General features: G+C 41.4%; 1 protein-coding gene across 1 annotated transcript in view; it reads right to left on the bottom strand.

Moving 5' to 3' along the window:
- LOC116469401 (protein S100-A15A) overlaps positions 1-1,519 on the bottom strand; it is a 52,702-nt gene extending 51,183 nt beyond the window's left edge. The window contains exon 1 of the mRNA XM_032154572.2: positions 1,458-1,519. The gene's annotated coding sequence lies outside the window, so the exon portion shown is untranslated. The remainder of the gene's footprint in view (positions 1-1,457) is intronic.
- Between the last annotated feature and the right edge of the window lie 9,197 nt (positions 1,520-10,716).

Here is a 10,716-nt window from a genome sequence, read left to right as displayed (position 1 = left end):
TCCTGTTCACCTAGCTGCTGTTATTCCAAGAATGCTCAACACACCCCCGCATCAATATATCTCAGTATTTCATGTCTCAGTACCAATCTTTCAAACTACTGCCTCTGCCAGAAATGTCTTTTAATACTTCATCTGTCTCATTAGCATTACATTTCAAGACTGAGCTTTAATGTCAGTGTCTCTTAGACATTTAGAGTGTGAACCACCATCCCTTCACCCCAAAGAAATGATCTCTCCTTCATTTGTGCCTCCCTCACCCTGACCCCACTCCTACCATAGTGGCTACATTACTTCAGATTCCCCTAATGTCTTTCCATCCAGACTTGGAATCATGGAGGGAAAACAGTGTTACCTCAGATCTCCTGGTTACCCAGCACACAGTCATACTGGATTCCAGCTCATAATAAGTACTCTATATCATTTTTTAATATAAAATACATTTGTGCAAATTCTGGTCAATACTACCTCATGTAAACAGCAGTGTAAAATCTAAAACTTCCAGTCCTGGAGGCAGGTTGTGCAGCTTAGGAGAGGACCCCAGAATCTGGACCCCAGAATCTGGAAGTATGCCAGAAAGGATAATGCAAATGACTGAACAGTTCCCTCAGGACTCACGCACTGATCTCCCAAAAGAAAAGAGGGTCTCCCTGGGGTGGGGTTGCTGGACTTTCAATCCATCACTAGAGTCCAGAAGGTAGCTGGCCACCCCTAATGTGGGCCTGCCCTCCCTTTATTTTTCCAGTTCTTATTTCATCTGATAATATTCCGTCCAACTGGCAATGGCACATAAAAATTAGGATGGAGTGTGTGGACAAATACTTCTTCATCTTCTTGTCTAGGATTAGAAATCACCTTCTCAAGGGAGACTTGTCTAATGTTCCTGAGACTATTTCACACTCTGCATGCTTATGTCAATGCAGGACTCATCACATCTATTTGGATATTCTGTTTATATATCCATGTCATCCCAGAGAGGTGATCGAAAGGGCAGGGACCACATGTTTGCCATACAGTTCCTAGTTAAGATCCCAAATCCTGAGATATTGCTGACTTGCTATGGCAGGTCGTCAAGAGAACTGTGTCATTCCAAACTCACCAAGGTGGCTTATAGAACAGAAGCAGATGGATATAAAGAGGAGAGGGGGCCAGGCTATCTCCGCAACCACAGCCCAGAGCTCCAGTCACCAGATAGAAAATTGATTTGATTTCATCCAATATTCCTTCGAAAGAGTGTCAAGGAATAGGGTGGGGGCAATGTGTCATTCTGCATTGGAAGGAGGACATTTTAGATCAAGGCCTAAAGGCACAGGTATTAGTGTCATATTGATCAGAATTCAACCTTTGTTCTAACACATACTAGAGCAAGAATTTACTTGATTTGGAATAATTAATAGCTACTGGACATTATATTGGTACTAAAGAGAAAGAATACTTGACAGCTCTATGCCCACACTCACATTACAGCTGATGTGAAAGAGATTCTGGAAATACAAACGTTCCCCAGAAATTCTGGTATCAAAATATTCCAATAACTTTTTTTTTTTCAGACGAAGTCTCACTCTGTCGCCGGGGCTGGAGTCCTGTGAGCTGTCCGTGGTGCTGAATTCACTGTGACGTCACTCCTGTCTCTCTTTGCTTTCTTCTGACTGACGTTATTCAGCCTTCTCTACAGGAATCTCTTATGTTCCCCCGCATGCCGGTGGTTTTTGAGTAGGCTCCTGGAGAGTGATCTCAACTTTCCAGGAAGAAAAGAGGGCAAAGGGAACAATGTGAAAAGAAGCAGAAAATCATAAAAGACCACGTGTTTGATAAACAACCAGATTGTTTCTGGTTCCCTGTCACTACAACCACACCATGACAGCGTACTTATACATGTCCCCTTATAAATCTGTGAGGTAGTTTCTTTGGTATTCTTGCCCGGGAAATGGGTTGATGCATCATAGATTTTATATATATATACATATTTTTTTAACTAAGTGTGAGATAATATCTTATTGTTTTTGTAACTTGCATTTTACAAGAGTTCTGACCAGCACCAGATAAGCTTCAGTGCTCTCCTTTCTTTGGCCTCAATATTATTGGATTAAAGAATTACTGCTTCTCACTAGGAGCATCATTTATTTACCATTATTTTCAATTTCATATTAAAACTCAATTTCTAGTAGAGTCTTTGCTTTCCTTGGTTTATTTTTCTATTTAAACATTTTTTATCTTTTATTATTCTTTACCATGTTTCGAAGTAGATTAAAGCAGTTAATATGAGCCAATCAGCTTCTTTGGGAATTACATAGAAGAGCATGAGAGCCTTTATTTCATGCAATGCAACAATGTAACTTTAAAGAAATTTAGAGTGGAACTCCAACTCATATCCACATTGCTCTGTGCACAGTTAGCATTATTACATCTGAGCTACATTTACTTTATAATGTGCTGCCACAGTATTTGTCTACCCACTTCTCCACGAATACCTTCCCTGCCCTCATATTGCCTCCCACTCCTTACCACCACAAACAATACTATGAGGAACATCATTATATATATTTCCTTATGTATCTGTGTGAATTTTTTTGGAGTATATATGTATATACCAAAAAGTAGACTACCCGGGACACAGATTCTATGTGCTCTTGGCTTGACTATTGTTTTCTTACCAACAGTACCAAGAGTTCCTATAGCTCAGCATTACTGCCAATATGTCTGCTTCTGGTTATGGAATACTTTTGTAGCAGACTAATTATCCTAATAAAACATAGAAAATGTGGATAAAAATCAGAAAATTATCTGCTTCAAAGCCTCAAAAACTACCAAAGTAACCAGGACTTGAAGGCTCTGGTTATCCAAGAGAAAGAAGACTCAGTCAATGCACTCAAAATTAAAGCTGCCTCTCTTCCTGAGGAATTTATCAGTTCTCAAGTAGTTTGAACAAAGAAGTTAAAAACCAAACAGAAAGTAACTTCTAAGAGACAAAGAAGATTATTTGCGACTTTAATAGTCATTCAGGGCTGGTGAGATTAAAATTAGTGTTGAGGACTTCCAACACAGCCAGAACTTGAAAAGTCAAGAATTTAGATAAAAGAGAAGCAACAAATGGTGAGTTGATCACTCTAATTTTCTCCCTTTGAGGCATGCATTTTTTCACAAGTTGCACGGGACAAGAGGTACAGACCATCAGAAAATCTTTGTTAAAAAACTAAATAGCTAGTAAGAGCCTTTAGGAGATAAAAATCAAAGCTTAGAGGATTTCCAAGGTAGAGGTACCCTTCTAAACATTCCAGGATTTCAGTTAGAACCCCTAAAGTGCTACTCCTAGGAATAAGTATACGGATCAGAAATATAAATCCTAAAATTCAGTTTTGAATCAACTTTATCCCAGATTGGATTTAAATGATCTGCTACTTGAATTCCTTTCCAGAAGCTAAAGAAAATTCTCTGGAGGGAGACAAAATCATCCATATCCTGAAATAAAAAAATTTCATTTTTAACGTTCAGCATTCAAAAAATCCAAGTACACCAAGAGAGAAGATAAAAATAGGCAATGGAAATAAAAGAAGACAACAGAGGATGTAAACAAACCCAGAGATGATAAGCCAGGCACAGAAAGATAAATATCACACGCTCTCACTCATCTGTGGGAGCTAAAAAAAAAAAAAGTTGGTCTCATGGAGGTAGGGAGAATGATGGTTACTAGAGGCTGGGAAAGGTAAGTGGGTGGGGTGAAGGGAAATTGGTTAAATGAATAGAAACATCTAGCTATATAGAAGGAATAAGATCTAATGTTTTATGTCAGAATAGGGCAACTATAGTTAACAAGAGTGTATTGTATATTTCAAAATAGCTAGAAGAGAAGATTTCAAATTTTCCCACCACATAGAAATGATAAATACTTGAGGTGATTGATGCCCTAAATACCATGACTTGATCATTATACATTCTGTACATGTAACAAAATGTCACACATGTACCCCATAAGTATGTACCAATATTATACATCCATAAAAATTTTTTAAATGCTGTAAATGGAAGCAGAAAATTGAGAAGATTGCAGAGGAGAGTGAAGTCAAAATAATTATTTAAGGTCAGACAAATAACAGTGTATTCGTATTGAATGAAAAGACCAGAAAACAGAAAAAATGATGGTGCATAAGAAAAAGAGGAGAATTTCTGTAGTGGGTGTTTGAAAAAAGCAAGGGGGATGGGATGTAGTGAAAGAGAACTGATAGACCTCCGCTGGGAACATAAAAACTTCATGGTAGTAGAGGGAAGGCAGAGTGTATGGCCACTGATTCTGCTAAGAGGGTAGATGGGGTAATTGAAGTATGCACAGCCCCTGCTGTTTACTTATTTCTTTGTTACAAATATGTAAACACCAACTCAGGGAGCCTTAGTTACCTTAGATGTAAAAATGGGGACAATGTCACTTATTTCCTGGGGTTGTTATGAACACTTAAATGAGGTAAAACATGTGCGACGTTTTGTAAGATGGGAAGAGGGATAGTGGTGTTAACGATTGTTATTAGATAGTCAGCAGGCTACGTGACTTGTGGGTAGGGAGAAGGTCTCCTGGCTTAACATATCTCTCTTCTGTCTGCAAAAAAAATTTCCCCCTCTAGATTCAACTCTTTGGGTTCGTCTGCTCCTTCTGGAAGCTTCTTTTCATGTACCCCTGGGAGCAGTAGTGACACCACAGAATCATAATGCCAACTGAAATGAGGCAGCCCTAAAACCCTGGAGAGCTTTTGATTCCCACTCACTATAACAACTAATTTCACCATTAAACCATTAGCACCCACTGACCTTACTGGCATAAATAATGCAACAAATTGAATCACAGAGAGTGAGCTCCAACAAGGAGGGGATTCAGAATTGGTATATTTTGATGGAATGATGAGGAGAGGAGTGGAGGTAGTTTTTTTTTCTTTCCTTCTTTCTTTCTTTTTTTTTTAGATGGAGTCTCACTCTGTCTCCCAGGCTGGAGCGCAAGGGCACAATCTCAGCTCACTGCAACCTCTGCCTCCCAGACTCAAGCAATTCTCCTGCCTCAGCCTCCTGAGTAGCTGGGATTAGAGGCACGTGCCACCACACCTAGCTAATTTTTGTATTTTTAGTAGAGATGGGGTTTCACCATGTTGGCCAGGCTGGTCTTGAACTCCTGACCTCAGGTGATCCACCCACCTCGGCTTCCCAAAGTGCTGGGATTATAGGCATGAGCCACCACACCCAGCCAAGTGGAGGTAGTTTTGAGACTGGAGTCCAAAGTGTGCTGGCCCATGTAGAATGAATGTTGGGCATTTAAAGGGGCACAGGCACACCCGGCCTAAGAATTTTGAGGTCTCCTATGCGTGCTCTCATTTGAGCCAAGAGTCACCAGTTAAAATGCCAGGGTCAGGGCTGCCCATCCCATCCATTACGGCCTTCCCAACCCCACCCTCCTGCAACTCCCACCTCACCCCCTACATATTTCCCCTTAGCCTCTGTCATCCCCTTCTCATCTTCCTAGTCCAGCCCCAGGTTGTAACCTTCCTTTTGTTTGATATCTTCTACTCAGAGGAAAAAAAAAAAAAAAGAGCCCGGATTTCTTAGAAAAGTTGTTTAAGAAGGACAGGAATCATGATGAGGAGATCAATTTTTTTGAGCTTCCCCCCAGTGTTGCTGCAGTTGCTAAGGAGTTGCACTATTAGTTCCATGGCCAGAAGCCTTGTTCTGAGGGTTACAGATGACCAAGCTCAAGCCCAGCCCAGCCCAGCCCAGCCCATGGGCTCTCCACCCAGACCCCAGCATAGCAGACACCAAGAGCCAGTAAACTGGTCCCTTGCTCTGGTTGCTGTGTTATTTTCCTCTTTCTCTTTGGTCATGCATGTTGGCACTACAGCAGATTCTTGATTAGCTACTTTGTTTTATCTTTTTTTTTAGACAGTCTTACTATGTCACCCAGGCTGGAGTGCAGTGGCATGATCTCAGTTCACAGTAACCTCTCCTTCCGGGGTTCAAGTGATTCTCCCACCTCAGCCTCCCGAGTAGCTGAAATTACAGGTGCCCGCGAGTAGCTGAAATTACAGGTGCCCGCCACCATACCCAGCTAATTTTTGTATTTTTAGTAGAGGCAAGATTTCCCCATGTTGGCCAGGCTGGTCTCGAACTTCTGACCTCAAGTGATCCACCCACCTCAGCCTCCCAAAGTGCTGGGATTACAGGGGTGAGCCATACTTAATTTTTTTATGTGGTTTTTCCCCTCTTTTATAGGTTTGGACAGACACGCACAAACGCACACACATAAGCACTCAATTTTTGTGGTTACCTTTGAAATTTTAATTTGCTTGCAATATAAGCTAGACTAGAGTTAATCAATATCTCTTCTCTCCACTTGAACAACCTAAATAATTCACTTTAAATTTAGAGACTTCCTTTCTGGCTTATATGCTATTTTTTTTTTCAGCCTTTTAACTCTCCTTAAAAATTACATCCATGGGTGTGTGACGGGTGATTTCTGCATTTCCATCTGAGGTACTAGGTTCATCTCACTAGGGAGAGCCAAAAAGTGGGTGCAGGACAGTTGGTGCAGCGCACTGTGCATGAGCCAAAGCAGGGCGAGTCATTGCCTCACTCGGGAAGCACAAGGGGTCAGGGAGTTCCCTTTCCTAGTCAAAGAAAGGGGTAACAGATGGCACCTGGAAAATCGGGTCACTCCCACCCTAATACTGTGCTTTTCCAATGGGCTTGGAAAACGGCACACCAGGAGATTGTCTCCCGCACCTGGCTTGGAGGGTCCTACGCCCACGGAGTCTCGCTGATGGCTAGCATAGCAGTCTGAGATCAAACTGCAAGGTGGCAGCAAGGCTGGGGGAGGGCAGCCCGCCATTGCCCAGGCTTGATTAGGTAAACAAAGCAGCCAGGAAGCTCGAACTGGGTGGAGCCCACCACAGCTCAAGGAGGCCTGCCTGCCTCTGTAGGCTCCACCTCTGGGGGCAGGGCACAGACAAACAAAAAGTCAGCAGGAACCTCTGCAGACTTAAATGTTCCTGTTGGACAGCTTTGAAGAGAGTAGTGGTTCTCCCAGCATGCAGCTGGAGATCTGAGAACAGGCAGACTGCCTCCTAAAGTGGGTCCCTGACCCCCGAGCAGCCTAACTGGGAGGCACCCCCCAGTAGGGACAGACTGACACCTCACTCGGCCGGGTACTCCTCTGAGACAAAACTTCCAGAGGAATGATCAGACAGCTGAATTTGCGGTTCACAAAAATCTGCTGTTCTGCAGCCACCGCTGCTGTCACCCAGCCGAACAGGGTCTGGAGAGGAGCTCTAGCAAACTCCAACAGACCTGCAGCTGAGGGTCCTGTCTGTTAGAAGGAAAACTAACAAACAGAAAGGACACCCACACCAAAAACCCATCTGTACCTCACCATCATCAAAGACCAAAAGTAGAAAAAACTGCAAAGATGGGGATAAAACAGAGCAGAAAAACTGGAAACTCTAAAAAGCAGAGTGCCTCTCCTCCTCCAAAGGAATGCAGTTCCTCACCAGCAACGGAACAAAGCTGGACAGAGAATGACTTTGACAAGTTGAGAGAAGAAGGCTTCAGACAATCAAACTACTCCGAGCTACAGGAGGAAATTCAAACCAATGGCAAAGAAGTTAAAAACTTTGAAAAAAAATTAGATGACTGTATAACTAAAATAACCAATGCAGAGAAGTGCTTGAAGGAGCTGATGGAGCTGAAAGCCAAGTTTCGAGAACTACGTGAAGAATGCAGAAGCCTCAGTAGCTGTTGCAATCAACTGGAAGAAAGGGTATCAGTGATGGAAGATAAAATGAATGAAATGAAGTGAGAAGGGAAATTTAGAGAAAAAAGAATAAAAAGGAAAGAACAAAGCTTCCAAGAAATATGGGACTATGTGAAAAGACCAAACCTACGTCTGATTGGTGTACCTGAAAGTGACAGGGAGAATGGAACCAAGTTGGAAAACACTCTGCAAGATATTATCCAGGAGAACTTCCCCAATCTAGCAAGGCAGGCCAACATTCAGATTCAGGAAATACAGAGAATGCCACAAAGATACTCCTCAAGAAGAACAACTACAAGACACATAATTGTCAGATTCACCAAAGTTGAAATGAAGGAAAAAGTGTTAAGGGCAGCCAGAGAGAAAGGTTGGGTTACCCACAAAGGGAAGCCCATCAGACTAACAGCTGATCTCTCGGCAGAAATTCTACAAGCCAGAAGAGAGTGGGGGCCAATATTCAACATTCTTAAAGAAAAGAAATTTCAACCCAGAATTTCATATCCAGCCAAACTAAGCTTCATAAGTGAAAGAGAAATAAAATCCTTTACAGACAAGCAAATGCTGAGAGATTTTGTCACCACCAGGCCTGCCCTAAAAGAGCTCCTGAAGGAAGCACTAAACATGGAAAGGAACAACTGGCACCAGCCACTGCAAAAACATGCCAACACGTAAAGACCATCAAGGCTAGGAAGAAACTGCATCAACTAAAAAGCAAAATAACCAGCTAACATCATAATGCCAGGATCAAATTCATACATCAAAATAATAACTTTAAATGTAAATGGGCTAAATGCTCCAATTAAAAGACACAGACTGGCAAATTGCATAAGGAGTCAAGACCCACCAGTGTGCTGTATTCAGGAAACCCATCTTACATGCAGAGACACACATAGACTCAAAATAAAGGGATGGAGGAAGATCTACCAAGCAAATGGGAAACAAAAAAAGGCAGGGGTTGCACTCCTAGTCTCTGATAAAATAGACTTTAAACCAACAAAGATCAAAAGAGACAAAGAAGGCCATTATACAATGATAAAGGGATCAATTCAACAAGAAGAGCTAACTATCCTAAATATATACGCACCCAATACAGGAGCACCCAGATTCATAAAGCGAGTCCTGAGGGACCTACAAAGAGACTTAGACTCCCACACAATAATAATGGGATATTTTAACACCCCACTGACAACATTAGACAGATCAACGAGACAGAAAGTTAACAAGGATACCCAGGAATTGAACTCAGCTCTGCACAAAGTGGACCTAATAGACATCTACAGAACTCTTCACCCCAAATCAACAGAACATACATTTTCTTCAGCACAACCCCACACCTATTCCAAAATTGACCACATAGTTGGAAGTAAAGCTCTCCTCAGCAAATGTAAAAGAACAGAAATTATAACAAACTGTCTCTCAGACCACACTGCAATCAAACTAGAACTCAGGATTAAGAACCTCACTCAAAACCGCTCAAGTACATGGAAACTGAACAACTTGCTATTGAATGACTACTGGGTACATAACGAAATGAAGGCAGAAATAAAGATGTTCTTTGAAACCAACGAGAACAAAAACACAACATACCAGAATCTCCGGGACACATTCAAAGCAGTGTATAGAGGGAAATTTATAGCACTAAATGCCCACAAGAGAAAGCAGGAAAGATCCAAAATTGACACCCTAACATCACAATTAAAAGAACTAGAAAAGCAAGAGCAAACACATTCAAAAGCTAGCAGAAGGCAAGAAATAACTAAAATCAGAGGAGAACTGAAGGAAATAGAGACACAAAAAACCCTGCAAAAAATTAATGAATCCAGGAGTTGGTTTTTTGAAAAGATCAACAAAATTGATAGACCACTAGCAAGACTAATAAAGAAGAAAAGAGAGAAGAATCAAATAGATGCAATAAAAAATGAAAAAGGGGATATCACCACCGATCCCACAGAAATACAATCTACCATCAGAGAATACTACAAACACCTCTATGCAAATATACTAGAAAATCTAGAAGAAATGGATAAATTCCTCGACAAATACACCCTCCCAAGACTAAACCAGGAAGAAGTTGAATCTCTGAATAAACCAATAACAGGCTCTGAAATTGTGGCAATAATAGCTTACCAACCAAAAAGAGTCCAGGACCTGATGGATTCACAGACGAATTCTACCAGAGGTACAAGGAGGAACTGGTACCATTCCTTCTGAAACTATTCTAATCGATAGAAAAAGAGGGAATCCTCCCTAACACATTTTATGAGGCCAGCATCCTCCTGATACCAAAGCCTGGCACAGACACAACCAAAAAAGAGAATTTCAGACCAATATCCTTGATGAACATTGATGCAAAAATCCTCAATAAAATACTGGCAAACGGAATCCAGCAGCACATCAAAAAGCTTATCCACCGTGATCAAGTGGGCTTCATCCCTGGGATGCAAGGCTGGTTCAAAATACACAAATCAATAAATGTAATCCAGCATATAAACAGAACCAAAGACAAAAACCACATGAGTATCTCAATAGACGCAGAAAAGGCCTTTGACAAAATTTAACAACCCTTCATGCTAAAAACTCAATAAATTAGGTATTGATGGGACATATCTCAAAATAATAAGAGCTATCTATAACAAACCCACAGCCAATATCATACTGAATGGGCAAAAACTGGAAGCATTCCCTTTGAAAACTGGCACAAGACAGGGATGCCCTCTCTCACCACTCCTATTCAACATAGTGTTGGAAGTTCTGGCCAGGGCAATCAGGCAGGAGAAGGAAAGAAAGGGTATTCAATGAGGAAAAGAGGAAGTCAAATTGTCCTTTTTTGCAGATGACATGATTGTATATCTAGAAAACCCCATTGTCTCAGCCCAAAATCTCCTTAAGCTGATAAGCAACTTCAGCAAAGTCTCAGGATACAAAATCAATGTGCAAAA

This window comes from Hylobates moloch, unplaced genomic scaffold (assembly GCF_009828535.3).
Source record: "Hylobates moloch isolate HMO894 unplaced genomic scaffold, HMol_V3 SCAFFOLD_5, whole genome shotgun sequence".
NCBI lineage: Eukaryota > Metazoa > Chordata > Mammalia > Primates > Hylobatidae > Hylobates > Hylobates moloch.
The sequence above is the reverse complement of the archived record's forward strand: the minus strand, read 5'-3'. Positions and strand labels throughout refer to the sequence as shown.